Below are 24,884 nucleotides of genomic sequence, written 5' to 3'. Positions count from 1 at the left end.
ATCCTAGAACCACCATCTGACTCTGTGGGGGAGCGTCATCTGAAAACCACTGAGGTGTAGACTATCCTTCAAGCCATCCAAACCTCTCGGGAAGCAGTGGTGGTGAAGGTCAGTGAGGTGTGGATGGATGTGGTGCTCCTGCGTCAAGGCCTTCGGAACATTGCTGGTATGGTGTCCAAGGCCAAGGAACAAATCTCTCTTCTGGAAGATGAGACCCCCCTCCCTCCAAGGCTCATGATTGAGCGGATCCTTAACATGCAAAAAGGGTACGCTTCATGTTGTATCATGATTTTCCTTCACTAAACCTTGACTCTGCGCAAATCCTTTGATGCAGTAAAGGCTGAACTGAAGGCTCTTGCTCCATATGCTGTTCTCCCCGAGTGATTTGCAGTTCATGTACTCATTTCTTCACGAGCCCTGAGTGGACAGGGCAGTGGGATACTGAACACCGCCAGCTCCGCCAACATGATCCACTGCCTTTTCACCAGCAGGACCAGGTACTTTCGCAGCCTCTGAGGTCAGCGCTACCTGCTGCAAGAAGGCCCCTGAGGTCCCAGGGGTATCAAATAATTAGCAGAGACTTGCTTAGCTCTTCTGGCAGTGGAGAGGGGTAACGAACTGGAGCTCAATGACCCCACACCCAGGTGCAGTGCCTACTGGTTGACTTACAGAAGACTACCCCCGTTAGAGACTGAAGGGTAGTTTCTCCAGTTTCTCCCTTCCTGTCTTTTCTTTCTCAGTCTGCTGTTGTCGAGTGGCAGGGTTGAGCTGATTCAGAGACATCCCCTACTGTCAATTGATCTTCTGTAGGAGGAGGTCCAATTCTAATCCCTGTGGCTGTTTCTATGCTGCATGTTATGTTTTTAAGGCTGTGTTGTAGGGACAGATTCCGTTGGGGTGGAAGTGTGGGGATGGTGGAATTTGGTGAATAGGAAGTTCTAAAATGTTATTTGTGGGTCTTTGCTTTGTTATTGTTGTTATTGTTAATTTGGATTTGTAACGCGCCCAATCACCTGCAGGTCTCTAAGCGCTTGAAAATCGATGTTATTACAATAACTTGGCTCAACACCTCAGAGAGACACAGCTACCAGTTTACATTGCGCTCAGGACTTTACCAAACAGCAGTGTTTTCAATGATTTCCTGAATCGCAAAAGATTCACCTCCCTGCGTAACCCCTCAGGCAGCTTATTCCATAGCTGGGGGGCCAAAACGGAGAAGGCTCTCCCTCCCTTGGTTACTAAGTTGTAACGGGGGCAAACCAGTAACTGGGAATCCGATGATCTAAGTGTTCTCGTTGGGTTGTATACTTCCAGGCGGTCTTTAATGTAGGCAGGAGCATGGCCATAAATCGCTTTGTGAGCTATACATAGACTCTTAAATTCAACCCTCTCTTTAACCGGGAGCCAATGAAGATTTTTTAGTAGAGGGGAAGCCTTCGTTCTTCTGGATAATCCAAAGATCAATCGTGCGGCGTCGTTCATCACGACCTGGACTCTGTTAGTCAGCATTTTTGGGAGGCCAAGATAAAGAGCATTCCCGTAGTCAATCCGTGAGATGACGGTTGCTGCTACAATTGAGCGCATCATAGATTGAGAGAGAAAGGGGGCTAACTTTCTCAATTATCTGATGATATTCGTGCAGCTTCCAACAATGGAAGATATTTGGCTGCACATTGACAAATCACAGTCTAGTTTAATCCCCAAGCTCTTTACGTTCACACTTGGCTTTGGGGCTAGTCCAAACTCTGCAGGCCAGTACAGATCACTCCACGGTGAGGTGGTAGATGGAATTACCAATACCTCGGTCTTATCCGGGTTGATCTTTAACAGGTTTTCCGTCATCCATCTTACGGTATACCTCAAGATGTTTTGGGCTTGGATTTGTGCTGCCCCTGTGTTATCGACACTCAGCACAAGCTGAGTGTCGTCAGCATAATTAAGGACTCTGCAGCCCATATCGGCCAAGGATGCAATCAGAGGTTGTAGGTAGAGATTGAACAGAAGTGGGGACAGTGCGGAGCCCTGTGGTACCCCGCACTCTAAGGGCCCCACCTCTGAAATCGAATCCCCCAGTTGTACCCTCTGTGTCCTTCCCAAAAGGAAGGATTTCAGCCATTTAAAGGCCTGGCCTCTGATCCCAAAGGCTTCCAGTCTTCCCAGGAGCAGGTCATGGCTGACAGTATCGAACGCCGCTGACAGATCTAATAAAATCAGGGCGCTCAGTTTCTTGCTGTCAGCCATGCCTCTTAATTCATCTAGCACCGAGAGCATCACTAACTCTGTGCTATGGTGCGCTCGAAACCCCGCCTGTCGCTCATGTAGTAAGCCATGGGATTCCAGGTACAGGGACAGGGACTTCAGCACGTGTTGTTCTAAGATCTTTGCGAGGAACGGTAACTGGGAGATCGGCCTGTAGTTCTTCAGAACGGCCGGGTCTGCGCCCAGTTTCTTTAACAAGGGCCTAACTCGAGCCTCCTTGAAATCATCCGGTAGATACCCTATTTCTAGGGACCTATTGAGGAGAGAGATGATCCGATCTTCCAATAGAGGACGTGCCACACGGAAGACACTCGGAGGACACGGGTCCGCTGGGGAACCAGATTTGGTTTTACCCATCAACTGCTCTAGGCTCAACTCATCCAGCTCAGGGAACTGTACTATAGAGCAGTGAACAGGATTATGGGCATCAGAGTGTATGGTAGCACTATTCACCATACTACTCTTTATTTCCAGGATGATGGTCTTTACTTTTTCTAAGAAATACCCCTGGAAGGTGTTGCAATTTATGGGAGACTCAGCATTCTCCTGTTTTTTACTCAGCTCCGACAGGATTTTGAAAGTCTCCTTCTGGGTATTCCCCGCCTTCTTTAGGCGAGACTCATAGTACTCCGCCTTAGCTTGTGAAATACGTTTTTTATACAGATGGAGAGAGCCTTTATAGTGGTTCCTCGCTGTGTCCTGCTTAGTTTTTCTCCAAGTTCTCTCCCGAGCTCGGAGTTTTCTTTTATGTTCCCTTAATAGTGGGGTAAACCAAGGAGCCTCTTTACCAGGTCCTTTTATTGGCTGAGTTCTTTCCGGCGCTATCTGATCGATAGCTTCCCCCAGGCTCCGGGTTAGGTCCGCATATTCTAGATCCAGGCTTTTATCTGTATTCGACAGACAAGCCACTTTCGGGAACACCAAGGTCAGGGTTGTTAAGTTAACCTCAGTCCATTTACGGGTTCTTCTAGTACCCCGGGGTAGGTGCTTTAAGTGGTCATTAATATTTACCTCACAGGTCACCAAATAGTGGTCAGTCCAAACACAGGGGACCACATCCCTAAGGATGACATTTGGGTCTGTGGTCCATACTAAATCAAGAGTATGACCCTTGATATGTGTGGGTACTTCCACAAGTTGACTAAAACTCAAGGCGGACATGGTAGTGTCCAATTGACGTGTGGGCAGGTCCCTGTGGGGGCTATCCCAATGCAAGTTAAAATCTCCCATTATCAAAATTTTCTTATATCTTGTGCAAAGGTCTGACATAATGTCGAGCAGTGTCTCAGCTATAGTTAAAGCCAAATCTTTAGCGGACTTAGGCTTCTAGTACCCCCCCGGACTCCCTGACTCACCAGAAGCTTTGGGGTGCCTGTCTTGTCTTCCTTCCTTCACGCCTCGGTCCGACAGGGTGGCTAGCACCGTTGAGCGGAGGGCGTGGAGGTGAGAGACAGGCACTTCGTTTCCGCCTGCGAGTGACCGGTTAGCGGTCTAGTCGCGGTGAGACAGACGGGCTGAGGGTTTAAAAGGCATCCAGGAACGTGGGACGAGTGGCGGTGAGTGAGCAGTGGCAGGGCTCGCAGCTGCTTTGCGCGCTGATATTGTGTACTGTGTTTTAATCGTGCTCACGTAGCGCTTTTATTGACTGTGCCGCACAGCATATTTTCACTTTTAAAAATACTTTATCTCTGCACGGTGATTGGATGCACTTCGAGCAGTGTCTCAGCTATAGTTAAAGCCAAATCTTTAGCGGACTTAGGCTTCTAGTACCCCCCCGGACTCCCTGACTCACCAGAAGCTTTGGGGTGCCTGTCTTGTCTTTCTTCCTTCACGCCTCGGTCCGACAGGGTGGCTAGCACCGTTGAGCGGAGGGCGTGGAGGTGAGAGACAGGCACTTCCGTTTCCGCCTGCGAGTGACCGGTTAGCGGTCTAGTCGCGGTGAGACAGACGGGCTGAGGGTTTAAAAGGCATCCAGGAACGTGGGACGAGTGGCGGTGAGTGAGCAGTGGCAGGGCTCGCAGCTGCTTTGCGCGCTGATATTGTGTACTGTGTTTTAATCGTGCTCACGTAGCGCTTTTATTGACTGTGCCGCACAGCATATTTTCACTTTTAAAAATACTTTATCTCTGCACGGTGATTGGATGCACTTCGAGCAGTGTCTCAGCTATAGTTAAAGCCAAATCTTTAGCGGACTTAGGCTTCTAGTACCCCCCCGGACTCCCTGACTCACCAGAAGCTTTGGGGTGCCTGTCTTGTCTTCCTTCCTTCACGCCTCGGTCCGACAGGGTGGCTAGCACCGTTGAGCGGAGGGCGTGGAGGTGAGAGACAGGCACTTCCGTTTCCGCCTGCGAGTGACCGGTTAGCGGTCTAGTCGCGGTGAGACAGACGGGCTGAGGGTTTAAAAGGAGGATGTCATACCGGGAGCGCAGCGGACGTGCGCAGCGGGCGCGTCGAAGGCGCGCCGAAGTGTCGCCAAAGTCGAGCCCGTCTGCGCCCGTCCGCGGCCGACTGCGGGCTAGGGCTACTACCCCTGGTTGTAAGATCTACTGGACTAGGGAACAACTTCTTGGTTTCCGCCCCCACACTGCCTCCTCTTGTATGCACGGGATGGTGAGCAGTGACAGGGTATGCCCTCACTGTAGCTTTCGTATGACGACGACCACGCTGGCTACCACGGAGCAGGCATTGTCCTGCGGTCTCCTGAACGTAAGGTCGCTACGTAAACACAGGCTCGATGTGTTCGAGCTGATTACGGAAAAAAAACTTGACCTACTGTTTCTAACAGAAACGTGGTTAGATCAGTTTTCCGACTCTGATATCATTGAAGCCACACCGGAGAATTACTCCTGGGTCAGGCAGGATAGGCCTGAGGGGGTGGGAGGGGGGATTGCGATTATTTTTAAAGACACTTTGGGTTGCTGCCTAGAACGCACGCCGATCATGGAGAGTGAGGCGGGTCTCTTCTCGATTAAAATTAATGGGGCCATGACTCTCAATGGCTGCTTGGTATATCGGCCCCCTGGGGCCTGCACCAAGTTTAGGGAGAGCCTGTTAGAAAGCCTCATGGAGGCGACCCTGCGCAGGGATAAATTTCTCCTTTTAGGAGATCTTAACCTGCACCTCAACTGCCCTGAGGCTATAGGGGTTGAGGATTTTGGTCGGGACATGCTTGCCCTGCAACTGGACCTGAAACTTAAGTCGCCTACGCATCGACTGGGACACCTCCTGGACCCGGTCTATGCTAATTGGGAAGGTGTGGAAGTGTCAGGTGTTGAACCCGTTCCCTGGACCGACCACTTCCTGGTGGCATTCTCCATACAGAGTAGAAATTCCAACAAAACCAGCCAGGTACCCTCTAACTATCTTAGGAGGAAGTGGGCCAAATTCTCGGTGGCAGCTTTTAACCAAGCCTTAACGAGGGATGGTTTGCCAGGGGGCGAGGACATAGAAACAGCTGTCCTCAATCTGAATCAGCGCATTACGGCAGCGCTTGACCAGACAGCCCCACTCTGCCGCGCTACTACTACAGGCGCTCGGAAAGATCGCTCAGCTCCTTGGTTCAGTGCTGAGCTGAGACTTACAAAGGCAGACTGTAGGCGGGCAGAAAAAGTCTGGAGGTTGGCTTATGACAACCAGGCCAGGGAGCTATTTCTGGAAAAAAGGCGCATTCACCATAGGCTGATAAAAAAGTCTAAGGCAGCCTATTTTGCTGAACAAATTCAGGGGGCGGAAAATTCTGCCAAGGAACTTTTTTGTATTTATAAATCCCTGACGTCGGTGAATGCATCTACAGAGCCGGAGAGCTGCTCTACGGAGTCTTGTGACCGAATTGCAGACTACTTCTCCGCCAAAGTAGAGAAGATTTATTCAACCTTCCCTATTCGGCCTATAGGGCTGGACCTAGAGGAAGCAATGGGACACATAGAGACGGCAGGGCATATTATACGCTATTGCACCCCTCCTCCTGAGGAACTTTTAGTGGTGTGCCGCTCTGTAAAAACAGGGTCCCCGTGGGATCCGGTGTCACCAAAACGCTTGGCAGATAGTCTGGTAGTCTTGGAGCCTTATATAAGGCATATCCTCGACGTTTCTTTCGGGTCAGGGAAGCTGCCGGTCGGATGGAAACAGGCGGTGGTGCTCCCGCTCAGGAAGAAACCCCATTTAGGCTTCGAGGTATTAGAAAATCTGAGGCCCATCTCCCTCCTGCCTTTTCTGTCAAAAGTGGCGGAAAAGGTGGTTAATACCCAAATTATGAAGCACGTAGAGGAAAGGGGATTGCTCCATGCGACGCAGTTTGGTTTCAGGCCACGTCATTCCACCGAGTCCGCCCTCCTCATGGCGACGGAACATCTGAGAGAGGGCGTGGATGCAGGCCAAACTATGGCTCTGATCTTGCTGGACCTCAGCGCGGCGTTCGACACTGTAGCACACAACATCTTGCTACAGTGTCTGAACAGAGGTGGCATCTCTGGCACCGCGTTGAGATGGATCCAAGACTTCCTCAATGAGAGAAGTTTTCAAGTCAGGCAGGGAGACTGCTTTTCTAGGGGGGTGCCTCTGGGCCAAGGCGTGCCGCAGGGCTCGTCCTTGAGCCCGACCCTCTTCAATTTGTACGTCGCGCCTGTTGCATCGATCGTGGAGAGTCATGGCCTCCAACTAGTCTCCTATGCCGACGACACGCAGCTGGTGATCTCCCTGTCGCAGGCGCCCTGTCTTGCTGCCGATGGATTCCGTTCGTGTATGAAAGATCTTGCCGAATGGATGGCCAACAATTGCTTGAAGCTGAACGGCAGCAAGACAGAGGTGCTGGTGGTAGGGAGAGCCCAGTCTGCCTGGTCGCCGGCATGGTGGCCCTCCTGCCTTGGCCCCACCCCTACCCCGTGCCTAGAGGCGCGCAATTTGGGGGTGTGGTTTGACGTAGGACTCACTTTTGGCCCCCAGATTAATCGGGTGGTGGGAGTCTGCTTCGGGATTCTGAAGCGGCTGAGAAAGGTCCTGGACTTACTCCCGCTGGAAGCACGTCAAACCCTGGTGCATGCCCTGGTAACAGCTAGGGCGGACTACGGGAACCTGTTGTACCTGGGGGCGCCAGAAAAAAGCATGGCCCGGCTGCAAGTGCTCCAGAATGCGGCAGCACGTCTGATACTCAGACTGCCTAAAAGGGCGCCTTCCAAGGCGGCCCTTCAGCAGCTACACTGGCTTCCCGTAAGGAGAAGAGTGGAGTATAAAGCCCTCTGTACCTGTCATCGTATTTTGAATGGCAGGGCACCCGCCCCCCTGACGAATTTGATCAAAGCGTACATACCTACACGGGCGCTTAGATCAACAGGGGGTGGCCTATTGAGGACCCCAAGAATTAAGAAGGCCCGCATGGGAGGCAGGTCTTTCAGATATTTGGCGGCAACAATCTGGAACAAACTGCCAACGGACCTGCGTCTGGAACTAGAGGAGGCCAGATTCCGGAAAAAATTAAAAACTTATCTTTATAGCAAATAATGGCTCGTGCTGTTTTGTGTTCCCTGTCATCTGCCTACTCCCACTTTTAGCGCGTGGACACGCCGGTGTGCGTAAGCGCAGCGCTCAATAAATGTCCCAATAATAATAATAATAATAATAATAATGGGAGCAAATAAGTCATTAAAAAGTGGGGTTGAGTTGGGCGGACGGTAGATCGACAGAACCACCCAGCAGGAGTTATTCAGGGTAATCTTTACTCCTACCAGATCTGCTAGATCCACTGTTTCTGATAGTAGTCTCTCTACGGAAAAGGTCAGGAGATGAGTCTCCTGCAGCATCAAGACTATCGGGCAGATTTGTTGCACACACTGCGCAGTGCTTTACCTCACCACTGCTCACCCCAATTTACTTTGAGGGGAGCTATTGGTGGTACCCTCATGAACCTTGGTTCAGACTCCTATTTTTGAAGTTGCTTTGGCTACCTTCCAGTTTAAGACAAGGAACGTCAACGGTCTGCTGGACCACATCATGCACGTTGCTTTCCTTCCCTATGCTAAGAGAACCTGCCCGGTAGTCTTGATGCTGCAGGAGACTCATCTCCTGGCCTCCAATTATTCCTTCCTGTGCAGGGTCGTTTTTGACAGGGCCTACCATGTGGGATATGTCAGGGACTCTAGCGGTGTGGCTATCCTTCTGCATATATCATTCCCCTTGGTGGTGTCCTGGATGGCCCAGGATATGCAGGGTCGCTACATAGCAGTGGAGGTCACTCTATACAGCAAGTCTCTCAACCTCCTCAGTGTATACGTACCAACTCCTTTACGGCCACAGACCATTTGAACACTCACAGGAATTGTGTCAGGGTTCCCCCAGGGTACCTCTATACTCGGGTGGGGGGACTTCAATGCAATGCCCGGTCCTGAACTGAATGACTCAAACCATCCGGCAGGCCACCAATAACAGGTAGTAGGACCGCTGATCTACTGAATGGAGTCCCTGAGTCGCCGAGGACACGCAGCGGATCCTCTCCCTCAGCAGAGACCCCGACACCGCCAGAACCAGCCTCCACGAAGGGATGAAAGACGTCACCGAGTGGATGAAGAACAGCCGCCTGAAACTGAACTCAGACAAGACGGAAGTCCTCATCCTTGGACCATCACCCTCCGCCTGGGACGACTCCTGGTGGGCCCCAGCCCTGGGCACCGCCCCCAAGCCGACAGACCATGCACGCAACCTGGGCTTCATCCTGGACTCCTCCCTCTCAATGACCAGACAAGTCAACGCCGTCTCCTCTTCATGCTTTCACACCCTCCGCATGCTCCGCAAGATCTTCCGATGGATCCCGATCGAAACCAGGAAGACGGTCACCCAGGCCCTCGTCACCAGCCGGCTGGACTACGGAAACACCCTCTACGCCGGAACCACAGCCAAGCTACAGAAAAGACTACAACGCATCCAGAACGCCTCCGCCCGACTTATCCTGGACATCCCTCGACGCAGCCACATCTCCGGCCACCTGAGGAACCTGCACTGGCTCCCCGTCAACAAGAGGATCACGTTCAGGCTCCTCACCCACGCACACAAGTCTCTCCACAACCTGGGCCCCAAGTACCTCAACGACCGCCTGACCTTCCACACGCCCACCCGCCAGCTACCGTCCGCCAGCCTCGCCATCGCCGCCGTTCCACGCATCCGAAGAGCCACCGCCGGAGGCAGATCCTTCTCCTACCTGGCGGACAAGACATGGAACTCCCTCCCCATCCACCTTCGGCTGACCCAGGACCACCTCGCCTTCAGGAGACAACTCAAGACCTGGCTGTTCGAGCAGTAGCGACCCCCTTCCCTCAAGCGCCTTGAGACCCTTCCGGGTGAGTAGCGCGCTATACAAGTATTATGATTGATTGATTGATTGATTGATTGATTGAGTCTTTGTGATGCAGAGCAAACTTGGCATGCTACTGACCCGGAGTGCACACACAGCAGCCTCAACTAAGACCCTTTTGAGGATTGACTTCCTTCTTCTACCAGCCACCGATGTCCTCTGATGGCGGCAATGCAGGCTCAGTGGACTCTGACGGCTCCCCATGGGTGGCTGATAAGGCCACCATTCAGGGAGCACCAAATCTTACCTCCGCAGGACAGATAGGTTTAAGGGGGAGAAGTTCATTTTCCTTGAATCCCACAATCATGCTCTTGAAAAGCTCTGTTCTGACGGGCTTCACCAGCAGCTCGAGATCAATCGGGCTCCGCTGCATGGACTGGAGCATGATGAGGTGCAGCAGTGCTGGCGGGTGTCCATTCAGAGGGTCTACGGACACAGTGACAAGAACAGAAAACTCCTCTACTGGCTTTCTGTGAGTGATATAAAATTGCGTGTAATCCCAGGTGTCAAGGATGCAGTGGGTAGCAGCCTCACCTGCACTGAGGAAATGGCAGAAGCATTTGATTCCTACTACCATGCCCTACACACCCACCATGCTCTCCCTGAGCAAAAACTGCCTAGCCCGCTTCTCCATGACTTGACCATGATCAGGCTCATGATGCCCCATACTGCAGACCTCAAATCTGCCATCTCGGCAGATAACGTGGAAGTGGCTATATGGGACCTGGACCCTCCGTGACCCCCGGAATGGATGGGTTCCCTGCTGAATATTGATGGTGCTTGGGTTCCATGTTTACATCTCACGTGGTGAGTCGTCTGAGCGATGGGACTCCTTTTATCCCTGAGCCCACCATAGTGATACTCCACAAAAACGGGCATGCAGCCGACACATGTTGCCCCTTAATGGCCCATTTCACTGATGCAGAGTTTAAGATTTTCACTAAGGTTTTGGTGAATAGACAGCTGTGATTGCTACCTCACCATATACATGCTGATCAAAGTGGATTTATGCCTCATTGAGGTACCAAACATTGCATTTGTCAAGTTGATGTCACACTCACCTGCCGTCACAAGATCATTGACCCCATGGCGCTGCTACTGGTTGATTTTGAGAAGGCATTTGACACAGTGGACTGGGTTTACCTACACCAGGTTTTGCACCACATGGGCTTCAGCCCAAAATTCTGCTGGTGTGTCTGCCTCTTCTATAAGGAACCTGCTGCCCAGGTCCTTTTCAATGGAGCACTCTCTGCACCCTTCCGTATCCACAGAGCCACTCAATAGGGGTGCCCCCTATACTCCCTTCTGTTCGGCATAGAGCCCCTAGCTATTATTATTAAACATGTTACTCAGGTGTGGGTGTGGCAACGGGGGGACTGTTTTGAGAACAAGATAGCCTTATACATGGACAATGTGTTCTTCTTCCTGACCCAATCACAGCTGTTGGGGTCTCAAGCCCTCCATATCTTATGCATGTTTGAGGAGGCCTCTGAGTGAACTGGCAAATGTCTCTTTTGGTCCTGCTGAAGGGCGACATGACTATAGGGAGTTGGCTTAGTGCTATTCTGATTCAGTACCTGAATTTCAAGTACCTAGGAGTTCACATATTGCTCCTACCGGACCTGGCTCAGAGCCTTAATCTTACTCCTCTGCTCGCTGACACAAAACAGGAGCTGCAGTGTTCGTCCAGCCTCCCAGGAAGCTTACTAAGTAGGGCAGCCTGATCAAAATGTTATTGCTCCACAAGTACCCCTTTGCCCTACGGGCTTTCCCATTCCCCATACCCACCTCCTGGTTCGCACAGCTTAATGCTCTCCTCAGCTCCTTAATTTTGGTTGGTAGAACCCCACGCATTGCCTCGGTTAAGTGCTGTCGTTTAACATATGAGGGGGGCTTTGGGCTAGCTGATAATAACCTCTACTATAGGGCATCATATCTTTTGCCCATTAATGACTGAATGACGGGGGCTGGAGGGACCCTGCCTATAAAGCGGAGCTCATCCTATTGGGTCTGGAAAGGGTCTTGGGATACTTGTATGGCTGCCCCATTTCCACCACCACACTAGAACCCACTAAAGTGGTGCTGTTCTGCTGGTGTACGGCACTCCGCTTCATGGATTGAGATCGTAAACTCATGCAGCCAACTCCTCTGTGGTGCTGGTGCTGACTACATCATACAGCCCAACTTGTGGGATTCAATCAGAGGGATAAGATCAGCATTACGTCCCTAGGTGATGTGTGGAGCGGTGCTCATTTGAGGTCTTTTGCTGAGCTGTAAGATCTCTCCAGCTTAGCCAAACACAATTCCACAAATACCTGCCGATCTGCCATGCACTGGTCGCTCATTGCTCTGACTTTAAGGACCTCTCTGACTCCAGCCTGCTGGAGGTCCACCTACTGATGGGCAACATTGGCAGCGGTGACATTTCTAAAATATATCACTCATTAGATCATAAAGCCCCAGATGCAGTTGGACCCCTGAAGCTAAAACTGGACAGTTGTGTCAGGGAACTTGATGAAGCAGACTGGTGCTATGTGCTTACTGGCCCAAGGAAAACTGTTATACCACTCAGGCTGCGACTTATCCAACTGAACTTTCTACATGATGGGACGTACCTGACCCCTCATCGGTTCTGCCAGGTGGGAGGCTCTCCACATCCCAGTGCCTCTGCTGCACCCTCCAGCTGGATTTTTTTCATATGGTCAGCCAATACTCGAGCATTGTACCATTCTAGGAGCGTCGAGCCAGAATACTTATATGGGTGTTGGGTAGACAATTTGAGCTCATGCCCAGGATGGGATTCCATGGGAGCCTGACCAACATGGGTTGAAGTAGTGGTGACCAGACATCGGTTGCCTCAGCCCTGGTCAAGCATAATATAGGGTGGAAATGGAGCTCCCTGACCCCACCTTCGATTGTGAAATGGCAATGGATGATGGACTGGTGCTCCATACTTGAAGAGAGTGTATGCACAGCACGAAGATGCACACATAGGCATGCCTGGGACTGGGTCAAATGGTGGGAATACTATGAACTTGGAGGCAATACAGCACTAGAAAACTAACATGGGTCAATGGCTCTTGTTGGTTGGGGTTGTAGAGGTTGGTGGCGAGCCAGTAGAGGAAGATGGGTGTGCACTGATGTGTTGGTAAAAATGTCTATAAAATTTGGTTAAGAAAATAACATTTGAGACTCTCACAGTCGCTTCACCGACACTATGACAAACTCACTCGGATGGTTGTGGGCAACCATCACCGATTTCAGACAAACAAACAGTTTTAAAAGCAATGTATTAATTGTATCCAGATTATATAACTTCATCTCAGGCAGTCATATTGATAAATGGCCATCAATGAGCAAATTTGTTCTCAAAATAGGGTATATGCATCTCAATTATGTATCTTATTGCCACCTATATATGCTCTATGTAGGGATCTATTTGTAAAAATATTGGTACAAGCTACATCTATACCTTGGTAGACACTTTGTGCTGTCAAAATATATGGCATATACAGAAGACATCTGGGTTTGCACCACAGACACCTGTAGTAGGATCAGCAATAAATTCCATTCCACGGGAGAGTTGAGGAATTTTGCTCACTCGGTGTTATGCCTGAAATGTGGAGTTCGGCAAAACTCCCCCAACTGCCATGTTGTGGAGTTTTTGTTCGCGCTTCCCTCACCAATAAAACGTTGGTGAGTGCGAGCAAGAATTGGCGTACCCCAGCGCTTGCAGTGAGAAAGCTACCACACAAGTAGAAAATCTACTCAAGCAACAGCATAAAAGCAGCACCATCTGGCACGCCCAGTGGCGCCAATTGATCTGATTTTGCAGTGCAGAACAAGCACCCGGTGCTAAAAATCTTCGTGACGTGCTGATTCCACCCACGGAACACTGCTGAATCTAGCTAAGTTTTTATGTAACTCCGCAAATTCCGCTGAGTAAAACTGGGAGTTACACCCTCCACCAGAAAATAAGAACAGAGGGTGCCAGGGAAGATTATTACAGCCGCTCCAATAAGTCAACAGCAGCAAGACAATATGGCAATCAATGTTAAGGTCATATTTTGAAAAAGTGAAATCACTGAAGTGATAAAAACATTGCTGTATCATTGTAGATGTTTTATAGGAGGCCAGGAGTCAAGAACAACTTGGAAATGCAGTAACTGAAAAATAATGACATTAAAACTAAAAGCCTAAACAACAAAAGAGAGAAGCCCCAAACTATGGGGTCGATTAGGATCGTGGACGGACTTGAGTCCGTCCGCGCCCCAGAGGAGGAGGGAACGTCCGCATGGGCTGCGGCGTTCCCTCCGTGCAGATTAGGATGTGACCGCCAGGGTGGCGGTCACATCCTCTATCTTTAACATTGCGGCGGGTGCAGCTTCAAGCTGCACCCGCCGCAATGTTAAAAATGCATGCATCACATTTGCGTGCACAAAGCGGCAGGCACCGCGCGGTGCCTGCTGCTTTGTGCACGCAAATGCAGGGGGGTACCATAGGTACCCCCCATGTGCACCCCCCACCCCCCTTCACCAAGGGGGCGCGCAATGGGCCCCCGAAGTGAATGTCCATATGCTTTTCCACGGCGGAAAAGCCGCCGTGGAAAAGCATATGATTTCCTCCATCCTAATATGGCTGGCGGTGTCTGATAGACACCGCCAGCCATGTTAGAGCTTTTCCGCCGCGGTCGGAAGGCGACCGCGGAGGAAAAGCTGCGGACAGATTTCAAGACCCACCGCCATCCTAATATGGCGGTGGGTCTTTTGAAGCTCCGCAGCGGTTTTCCCGCATCCTCCGGGCCGGCGGTGGCTTCCGCCGGCCCGGAGGATGCGGGAAAACTGCAATCATAATCGGCCCCTAAGTCAAAGAAATGGACAGTGTTAAAATGAATTTAATTTGGGTTATATAATAGCGGATTTTGCATGGTCTAATTCATGGAGTGAGTGCGTGATGATGTACACAGATGGACAGAGCCACAATATGTATGAGGAAGCTCGGCCAAGAGCTTGCAGGTACTAAAGCGAGTTCATTAACATGTTTTAAATCTACCCTCGTATTGCTATCCATTTCATCAGGACAGAGGCTCGGTTCAATGCGTATAGCAGATAAACATGTTTCCTAGGTACAATAAGCTGTTCCATAAATCGAAGAATAGCGAGAGAATGAGCATACCATATTTCCTTTCCACCCATTTTTCATAGTACAAAATAGTAGAACTATGAGAAGCGGTTACTTGCTTTAGTAGTACCACTGGCTTACTCCTGGATTTCAAGAAATGCCTGGAGTACTAAAATAGTATGCACAATCTTTGTGAATCGGGCCAATTGTATTTTCTGGACCCTCCCACTTGCACCACTGTTGTGTGCAAACTGTTCATGCGGAAACGTCACTGGTGCTTTGTGTTTGTGCACGCTTCAATTTATGCAAATATAAGCAAATTCATTCAGGCCTTTTTATACCACGGATGTACAAGTCAGATTCATCCCCCTTTATTTAATATATTTCCTAACTTTTTTAAATTGAAAAATCAATATCCTGATTAGTATTGCTTGTGTCTGACATATACTTAGCGTTTCAAAATTAAATGTTCAATTTTCATAACATGTCTCAGGTTTGTTTTTCTTTTCCATAATAAATGTTTAATGCAATGTTCTAAATATATTTATTGCTCGCTCGGTATTTAAATGATTGATATTTTTATTATGTTAAGATTGTCAATTTATTTGGTGCTTTTATTGCTGTTACAAAAATAAAAATAAGAAATGTTGAAAGATATTTGCTATGGAAACTGGTTACATAATGCTCTTTCATGAAACATGAAAACGAGGTCTAATAACATGTTGCCCTCGAGCTTACAGCCCTCCATTAATGAGGAATGATGTATGAAATTGATGGTCTAAATAATAAAAAGACAATTATTGCCGCTGCGGTTAGGTTTGCTACTGTAACGCTGTGCTTTTTGATTGTGTTTATTTTCCAGTATATATGGACACTGATGTGAAATGTGGGTGGTCCATGCTTTTTCTTTGATCTCTGTGTCACTCTTGGTCTAGGACTGTTTATTTATTAATATTGTAGCTTTCTGTAGTGTGCTCAAGGGCTTGGGGGAAAGGGGCACTGCAGAGTGTTTTATTAAAGCCAATGAATGTATTACAGTAAAACACGATAACTTGGAAGAATCAAGCTGTAGGAACGAAAAAACAAGCTGAACATTTAATTAGAAAAATGGTATGCTTACTTCTGGGCAAAACCACGGTAAAGAAAGGTAAGGCTTGATCAACTAATCGAAAAGATAGACAGTTAAGCATTTCTAGAAGTACAGGGTATACAAAGATGGTTATTTTATGATTGTTTATTTCAGTAGTAGGGTTGCCAATGTCTCAGGTATATACTGTACGTACATTTTACATTTCCAGACAACTTCATTCACTGCCTCTCTAAGGAGAATACGATGAAAGTCTTTTCTCCAGTTCTATCGCCAAGCGTTCTATTTGAAGCTTGCCATGGAAGAAGTCCTTTGATCGCTGTAACTGAAAGCCCCTACGGAGAGCTCCCCATGCTGGCGTTCTTCTCATGTAGTTCCCAAGGACGCTCACAGGAAGCCGAGCGTCAATACTGCCCACCCTAAAGAACGCTGCTCGAGGCTTATTTATGTTTACTGGAGCTCAGCAGCTAGGTTCTTCACACGTCAACCAATGGCGTAGACAATAAACCATGATACAGTCTCCAAAATGCATCTTTATTGTGTCTACAAATATTCTCGTATGTAAAAACAATTCCCGCGATAAAAAAACAAAACACCACACACAGAATTGCAAGAAAATGGGTCAAAAAAGTCCTACCAGAACGGTGTGTTTGTTTACTTCAGTCTTACCAACTCACACTGTGCCACTATGTGTCACGTGATGTCAGAAATCTTCAATTGTCACCTGAAGAACAGTCTAACTGAGTTAGTTTACAGCTGATGTGTGGAGGCTGTGCACGTATGACATCTGGGGCTAGATGTAGGTAAATGGTATTTACCGATTCATAAATACCGAATTTTACCGATTCGGTATTTATGAATCGGTAAATATGAAGGGGGGAGATGTAGGTATTTCTAGGATTTGAAATACCGAATCGTTAATATTCGGTATTTACCGATTCGGTAAATACCGAATCGGTATTTCCTATTGATTCCTATGGGCTGTGAAGCCCATAGGAATCAATGGGAAATACCGATTCGGTAATTACCGAATCGGTAAATACCGATTCCTGCCAGGGTGCAGGGGGTGTCACTTTGACACCCTCTAGCACCCCAAATACAGGCATGTGTGCCATGTGGCACACAGACATGCCCTAAGGGCATGTCTGTCTGTCACATGGCATAGGTGTGCATGCACACATGTGCATGCACACCTGGATTCGGTATTTTACCACCCAATTGAATTGGGTGGTAAAATACCGAATCTGAAAGGCCTTTGGGACTCAGAAGAGTCCCACCTACATTTGGATTTACCGAATCGGTAAAATTACCGATTCGGTATTTTACAGAATCGGTAAATTTACCGAATCGGTAAATTTACTGATTCTGTAAAATAAAGGCCCCTACATGCCAATTTCTAAATACCGGTCGGTAATGGCCGAAATCGGCCGTTACCGACCGGTATTTCGGCTCCTACATCTGGCCCCTGATTCGGGATATCCAACCTTCTAGGACACAGGGCAGCCTTGGAAGCCAATGTTTTTGAGTAGGGGGAGGGGTGAGGAGTGTTCTGTTGATCGTTCAGGCAGTGCTGGCTTGAAACCCCAGGGTCTATCCAGAAGAGCCCCCACCACCACACACACATTACCCCCAGGTCCCTTATGTCCTCGTCCCATTCATTAATATATGGAGATAACCATCTCCCGACAGATAAAAAGAACAGAGGCATGCTGGGACCTTAATACTGCCCCTCCCACCGGGAGTACATAAGCAGTACTTACCCAGCATCCCGTCTGTTCTTTTTTTCTGTCTTCGACAGAATGGACTGTTGGTGTGCTGTTGCTTTTGCTGCCTCTGCTCCTGCTGGACTGGGGTGGCGTGCTTGCTCTTCTCTGCTCCCCCTGCACGGCTGCCTGGCTTCGCGGGCAGGGGTGCTGTTTCCTGGTGTGTATGTCTTCCGGCCTGCCTGGCTTGCTGGGAGGCTTGGTTTTTTCCTGAAGAAATGCCGGTGTTCCGGGGCTCCTTGCCGGCCCTTTGCGGCTGGTGCGCCGCCTCCCGGTTGCTTCCGGGTCGTGGTGCGCGTCTCCCCGTGCTTGGCCGAGTGGGAGACGCGCTGCTCATGCTGTTTGGTGGCGCGGAGCTGGATGGATTCCGGAGCCTGCTGTGTGAGTGGGAGCCTTGTTCGTGGTGCTGCGGCCCCCGCTCCGGGTGAGTCCCGCTTTGCGGTGTTGACTCTCTAACATTGCCCTATGTGCCGCTTCCGATTGGTGTGTTTGGCTGCCTGTCGGTTTCTGTGGTGTTTTGTCATGCTGCTGGTGAAAGTTTTGTACCCCTGTTCCTTTGTGGGCCGTTTGCAGACCTCCTCTGGAATGCGTCCGGTGCTCATGTACTGCGCTCCGAGTCCTTCGGCTCGAGTTCGCGCTGCTTACTTCGACTTGTGAATATGATGGGGGTGCGTATATTCGCTGGTGCTTGCAGGTTGCGACCCACTCCTCTGCCAGACGTGTGCAATGCAGTGACACTCGTGCACGCTGGTGCCTTTGCACTCAGTGTGGTGTCCCCCGCAGGAGCCTGTGTTCGACAGGGTCACAGGTTCATGCCCCGGTGTGTGCAATATGCCTTCCGTCTGAGGTTCATATGCTGTGTTCCATTGCGTTGGGTTTCCACTAGACATCTGTTATTCGGCGCCGGGATTCCTCTGGGTGGACGTGTGCTTTGTGAATACACATGTTTTTGTCATAGTGCCTTGCAGGGGGCGTTGTGATGTCTCTACTCATGTGCCATGTGTTTGTGTTGGTTCTTGTCTCTGTGCTGCGCTTTCACTCAACTTTCCTGGGGGTGCTACTGGGTGGGTGACGCACGCATTAAGCTTCTTTTGCACCATGATGTATGTGATGTGGTGCTGATGATGCTTTTTCTTCAGCTCTGTGTTTTGGTGTTGGAAGGTCGGTGCTGCCCTTTCCTTTTCTTCCCGGTGCCTCCTTTTTGGTCCTGGTGAGGGGGTTCGTTCCGGGTTCTCCCTGGCCGTGGGGGTGTGTCCTCCGGTGGCTGGCTTTGCGCTCTGCTGGCCCTTTGCTTTTTCCTGGCCCTTCTGGTTTTTGGGCTGCAGGAGTCTCCTGGGGATGTCGAGTTTTGAACCCGGGACCTCTTGCTTGCATGCGCTCTGCCTCTGAGCTGCATCCCGGTCGGGGCTCTCCCGGCTTCCCTGCTTACTGGTGCTGGGCTGCTGCCTTTTCCTTGGGCTGCCTGGTTCCGGGGCTGGTGGGGGGCGTGGCTTCTTGTTCTGTCTTCGGTCAGTTCTGGCTGCGTGTCGGGGTCCTTCTCTTTCTGGTTATGGGTTGGTACCTTTGGTGGCGGGCGCTCCTTCGGGTTGCTGCCTTGCTGCTTGGTGGCCAGTTTCTTTTTTCGCTGGAGTATTTTGGGTTGGCGTTTGGCTTCGGCTTCTGTTGCGCCCTTCTGCCGGCTTTGCTGGGGGTGCTTTCTGCTGGGGCTGGTCTGCTCCTAGTGGGTGGCTTTCTGCGGTCTTTTGCTTGTGTCGCTCCTCTCGGTGTGCGTCCAGTATAGGCTGCTGTCCCACTTCTTCTTGGTTGGCTTTTTGATGGCTCCTCTTCCTTGCGCTGCTCCTGGCGTTTGGTTGGGGCTGGGCTTCTCTGTTCTGCTGGTTGCCGGGTCTCTGGCTTCCCCCCTCCTCCCTTGTGGTGTGTGGTTGGGGGGGGGTCCTGGGTTTTCCCTGGTGCTCTCCTGCCGTGGTCTGCGTGGGGGTGGTGTTCTGTTTCCCCCGCGGGCCTTCTTCCTTGGGTCTCTGCCTTCAGGCGGGGGCTTTCCTCCTGGCCTTGCGTGCTTTTGCGTTTTGTCCTGGGCCTTGTTGATGGTTTCTCCTCTCTGTTGGGCTTGTTTGCTACCTCTCTGGGATGTTGGCATTTTCCCTTCTGTTTGGGGGCCTGCCTCCGGTTTGTGTCGGTTCCTGTTGCCCCTGTGGTGCGCTGGTTCCTTTTTTTTTCGCTGGCTCTGTCTGTGCTGGCTCCTGGGGTTCCCTGTGTTGTTGGGTTCTTCCTGCTTGCTTGCTTCCGGCTTGCCCGCTGCTGCTCTTGTGTCAGGGTTGCTTCTCGCTTCCTCGACCGCGGCCTGTTGGGGTTGTTCTTGTCTTCCACCTTCTTCTGGTTCCTTTGCTGCTCCCGACCTCCGGTTGGTGGTGGATCGGTGTTGGGGCTCTAGGGGGGGTCCTGTTGTCTCCCCTGGGTTCCTGTTTGCCTGCGGCGGGTTTTCCCCGCTTTTCTTTCTGTTCCTTTGCCCCTCCTTCTTGGGGTGTTTTCTGGGTGGCTGTCGTGGCCTGGCATTGGTTGTGCTGCTTCTGCCAAATTTCCGAGGTGGCCTTGCCTCCGCTGCGGGCTGCCTGTTGTGCTACGCTTGCGGCGTGCCTCTGCTTCCTGGCTTCGGCTTGGGGGTTTGGTCGGCGGGGGCTTCTGGTTCCTGGAGTTTTCTCCTGTCCCTTGGGGGGTGCCTGGTCCCTGTTCGGTTTTCGGGTATCCTTCCTGGTGCTCTGTGGGTCGATCGGCCTGCGCCTGGTGGTTGGTGCTGCCTTGGCTGTGGCTGTTCTGTTCTCCCTTGCTTCGATGTCCTGTGCCTTCGGGTGTTGCCCCGGGGCCTTTTTTGGTCTTGGTTGCTTCTGGGGTCTGGCTGCTTCTGTTCCTTACTCCTGCCCTGGCTCTCCCTGTGCTTGCCTTTTTGCTTGCTTTGGGTGTTTTCCTGCCTTCTCCTTCTGGTGCTGCCTGGGTTCCTGCCTGGTTTGTTCCTGGTTGGGGTCCTCCTGTGGGTTTGCCTTCTCTGTCAGGGGTTGTTGGGAGCCTGCTCTTCTTGCGGTGGTGCTTTCCTCCCCCCCGGGTTGTGATGACTTTCCAGTGGTTTTCTGGGCCCTGGTGTTCCTGCCGCTGCTGTTTGGGCATGGCTGTCTTTTGCTGTTGCCGCGCCCTTGGCGGGGCTCCTGTTTTTCCCCTCTCCGGGTCTCCTGTTTTCCGGGTTGGTGGCCTGGGGCCGTGCTGCCTTTCTGCTCTGGCTGGGTGTCTGCTGGGGCTTTCTGCTCTTGCTTGTTGGTCTTCTTTTGGGCTCTGCGTCCTTGCCTGGGCTCTCTTTGTGTCCTGGCTGGGCGTTCTGCTGTGGTCTCCGGGCCCTGGGGGGGGGGGGGGCCTTCGGGGCCTTTTTCCTGCTGGCGGTTCTTGGCGGTCTCCTTTCACCTGTGTTGTGGCCTTTCTGGAGTCCTTTGGATCCCGTGGTCTGCTGGCTTCCTGCTCGTTCTGGTTATCCTTGGCTGTGCCTCCTGTGCTTTCTGGCTGTTTTGCCCGCTCTGGGAGTGTTCTGCTGTGCGTTTCCTGGTTTTGGTGTCCTGGTTCGCTTCTGCCTCCCTTGTTTCTCCTACCTTGGTTCCCGTTGTGGGGCTGCTGGGTACCTTCCCCCCGCCCCCCTCTCTCCGGGTGGGGTGTGGTTCCGTGGTGCTCTTGCCTGGGTGGGGTTCTCCCTCCTGGCTGCGGGTTGTCTGGGGTCTTCTGCTTGTTGGCCCTCTGCTTCTCTGCTTCCTCTGGCTTCCGCTTCTGCGGTGGTGTGCTGAGGGTTCCCGGTTCCTTCCTGCCCTTTTGCTCTGTCGTGTGTGCTGCGTGGGCTTGTTCCCGGGTTGTGGTTGGGCCTGCGTGGTCCGGTTGCTTGGCTCTGGTCCTGGCTTCCTGCCTCATTTGGCGTTTGTTGCCTTGGTTTCTGCGTGTTTCTGGGCTCCTCTCTGGCCTTGCGGGTGTCGGGCCTTGTGGGCTTTTCGGTCTGGGTTCTGTGCGGCATGTGGCTGTTTTTTGGCTACTGCTGCCCGTGCTGCTTGCTTGGGGGGCTGTGGTCGGTGGCTCTGTCCTCGCCCAGGTTGGGCTTGTTCGTTTTCCGATCTTGTGGGCGTTGCCTTGTTGGTCGCCTTTCGGCTGGTGCTTCTGGGGGCGTTTTTGGCCTGTGCTCTTTGTGTTGGCCTTCTCTTCCCCTGCTGTTCTGGGTTCGGTGTCCTTCCTGGTTGTTTGTTGGCCTTCTGCCCTGTGGGGTTTTTTGGCCTTCTGCCGGGGGCCGCGTCTTGCGGTTTCATGGGGTGGGCCGGTTTCCCGGTCCTTGCTTCCTTGCCCCCTTTTTTGGTCCGTGCCTTGGTGGCTGGTGTGTCCTGTGGGCCTTCCCTTTGGGTCTGTGCCTGGGCGGCATTCTCTGGGGTTTGCTTGGCCGTGTCCTTTGGGTCTTGGTTCCGGTTGCCCTGTCTCCGGTTTCTCTGGTTGGCGGCCTCCTTGTTGGGGGGTTCTGGCCTTCTGTTTTTGGGGTTGTCTCCGGTCCTTGTTTGGCTCCTGCTGTCCTGTTTTGGGTGGCGGTCCGGTTGTTTCCTGCAGTTCCATTTTCTCCTTCTCGGTGCTGCCTTGGGTTGCTACTTTGTGGTGGTTTCCTGGGTGTGCCTGGGGGTGCGGAAGGCCGGTTTTCTGCTTTGGTATTCTCAATATATTAATGAATGGGACGAGGACATAAGGGACCTGGGGGTAATGTTCCATTACTTACTGGTAATCTTCATTACCCCAGGTCCCGTTGTCCTCGTCCCATTCATGCGCCCCTCCCTCCCGGGCGGCCGGCCTTCCGGTCTGGGCTTGGTTGTACAGACGGGATGCTGGGTAAGTACTGCTTATGTACTCCTGGTGGGAGGGGCAGTATTAAGGTCCCAGCATGCCTCTGTTCTTTTTTTCTGTCGGGAGATGGTTATCTCCATATATTAATGAATGGGACGAGGACAACGGGACCTGGGGTAATGAAGATTACCGGTAAGTAATGGAACATTGACCGTCAATGGCTGCAAAGGTAGTGACAGGCTCAGGGCCCTTCATATTCCAAGGCGCCACCTCCTCTCTCACAGGATGAACATGTTTTTATTTTCGAATTTGACACGTCTATTTCTGTCACACGTTTCTTGTATCCAGGGCTTACACTAATTTAGCCACATCTAAGCACTCTTCAGGAGGTTTACTTAGGTGGGCTGCATTACAAAGAACAAAAGTAAAAAAGACGTAAGTCAGTGTGATAGGTTGTGAGGATGTAGTCTCCACAAGCTGACTCAAGCTAAGAAGGTGTAAAATTAGTCCTAATTTTGGATCACATTTCTTAGGTTAAGAACAAGCCTTATAAGTATACACCAGGAAACCTACAGCAGTTGTAGTTGCCTTCAGAAAATCTGTAAAAAAAATTGTAAAAGTTATGCTTAAAAATTATACTCGAAAGGAAAATTCCCAATTTGTAAAAAAATTCTCAATATGGCAAGGTCACTTTTAATGTCGTCTTGATTGTTCCATGACCTTTCAAGGTGAAACTGGGACTTTGTTTCTGAAAAACAAAATAGTTTGACCAGCAGGCCCAAAAAACAACATGGCACACTATTTTCCTACAGAGCAACTGTAACACCAATGGTTGCTTTTAGGGCACAGGGTTTCCTGTCAGGCAGGTGGAGATCTCTAACCATGGGGTCATTCCTCTGCAGGCCTCCATCCAGGCTCTAAATGATGCCATAGGTTCTTTATTTCTGAACTGTTTTGTCTCATATCTACTGCATGCCTTTCACTGATGAAAATATTGCGACTTAGGTTAAAATATCAAGTATGATACGCATAATCTTCACAAATTATTTTGGTATTTTGGGAGCCCAATCACAGCCCATTTGAAGGGCATTGCCACTCATTACTAATCATGCGAATGATACCCAACTGTACATGAAACTATTTTCACCATAAGATATCCAGACTCTCAACGGAACCCTGCACAAAACCTTAAACTGGTTAACCTCCAACCACCTCAAACTAAATGCTCTTAAAACTGAATTTATCCTCATTTCACCCACTAGGCAAACCCTCACTGTAGTGAACTTCCTCACAAACCTCACTGCTCTCAACTGCACACCGCAAATCATTGACTCCACTAAATCTTTGAGTTTTGTTTTAGATAAGAAACTAAACATGCAAGACCACATTAGAGCATTGACCAAAGGAACGAACTACCATCTTAGCTTCCGAAGAAAACTCAAACCTTTACCTCCCACAATATAATTTCAAATCTGCGGTGCAAAAACTTGTCATTTCAAGACTCGAATACGGCAGTGCCACTCTATGCGGTGTCCCTAAACGCAGCCTAGCCCCACTCAGAGCATCTCTGAATGCTGCAACTAGACAGCACTGGCTCCAGGAAATCCAACCACATTTCCCCAGACCTGAAATCACTCAACTGGCTCCCACTCAAGGCAAGGATATAATTAAAAATTATGTGTATGACCCATAGAGCACTTGACTTCAACACCACTCTATACCTGAAAAATAAGCTCAAACTATCTGGTAGTGCTCGGTCCTCAAGGAGCACCAGCACTCTGCTTCTTAAGCCAAAGAAATTTAAAAAACGGAAAACTTACAAACGCACATTCTTCGGCTCTGCCCAGAGAATCTGGAACTCCCTACCTGTTGAAACAAGACTGATTAAATCAGCTTTTGCATTCAAAAGGGAATTGAAGGCTCTACTGATGAACAATTCGCTGACCTAGTAGCCTCTCTCCCTCACCGCCGGGCCTGTTTTAGTGTAATGTGTTACCAACTGCCCTATGTTACAGCCTTGTATCACCCGCTACTGTGTTATTGCTATTACCAATGTAACTTGTCGTAACTACTACCTGGCCTCTGTCACGACTCACTTTCGCCCATATTCATGTCCATTCGATAACTTTATTTCGGTCACAACGGACCATAAAAGTGCATGATAAAATACATACATAACAAAGAATAAAAGATTAAATAACATAGAACAATACAAGGTCGATCTCAAGCATATATATACACATTATTCACAAGATTAAAACTATGGCTTAATCCATCCCATCATAAAACGAATTAAACATTGAGTTAGTTATCGAAAGAGTTCATTACATTTTATACAAATATTCCTACTGTCTAGTTAAATCATTAAAAAATGTCTGCGTCTATTCCACATACCGTTTAAAAAACGCGAGACGGCAAAAATAAGGGGGGGTGGGTGTCATACTTTAAGACTCTAAAAGCTTGAGCACACTGG

The sequence above is a fragment of the Lissotriton helveticus genome, chromosome 11 (genome assembly GCF_964261635.1).
Source record: "Lissotriton helveticus chromosome 11, aLisHel1.1, whole genome shotgun sequence".
NCBI lineage: Eukaryota > Metazoa > Chordata > Amphibia > Caudata > Salamandridae > Lissotriton > Lissotriton helveticus.
The sequence above is the reverse complement of the archived record's forward strand: the minus strand, read 5'-3'. Positions refer to the sequence as shown.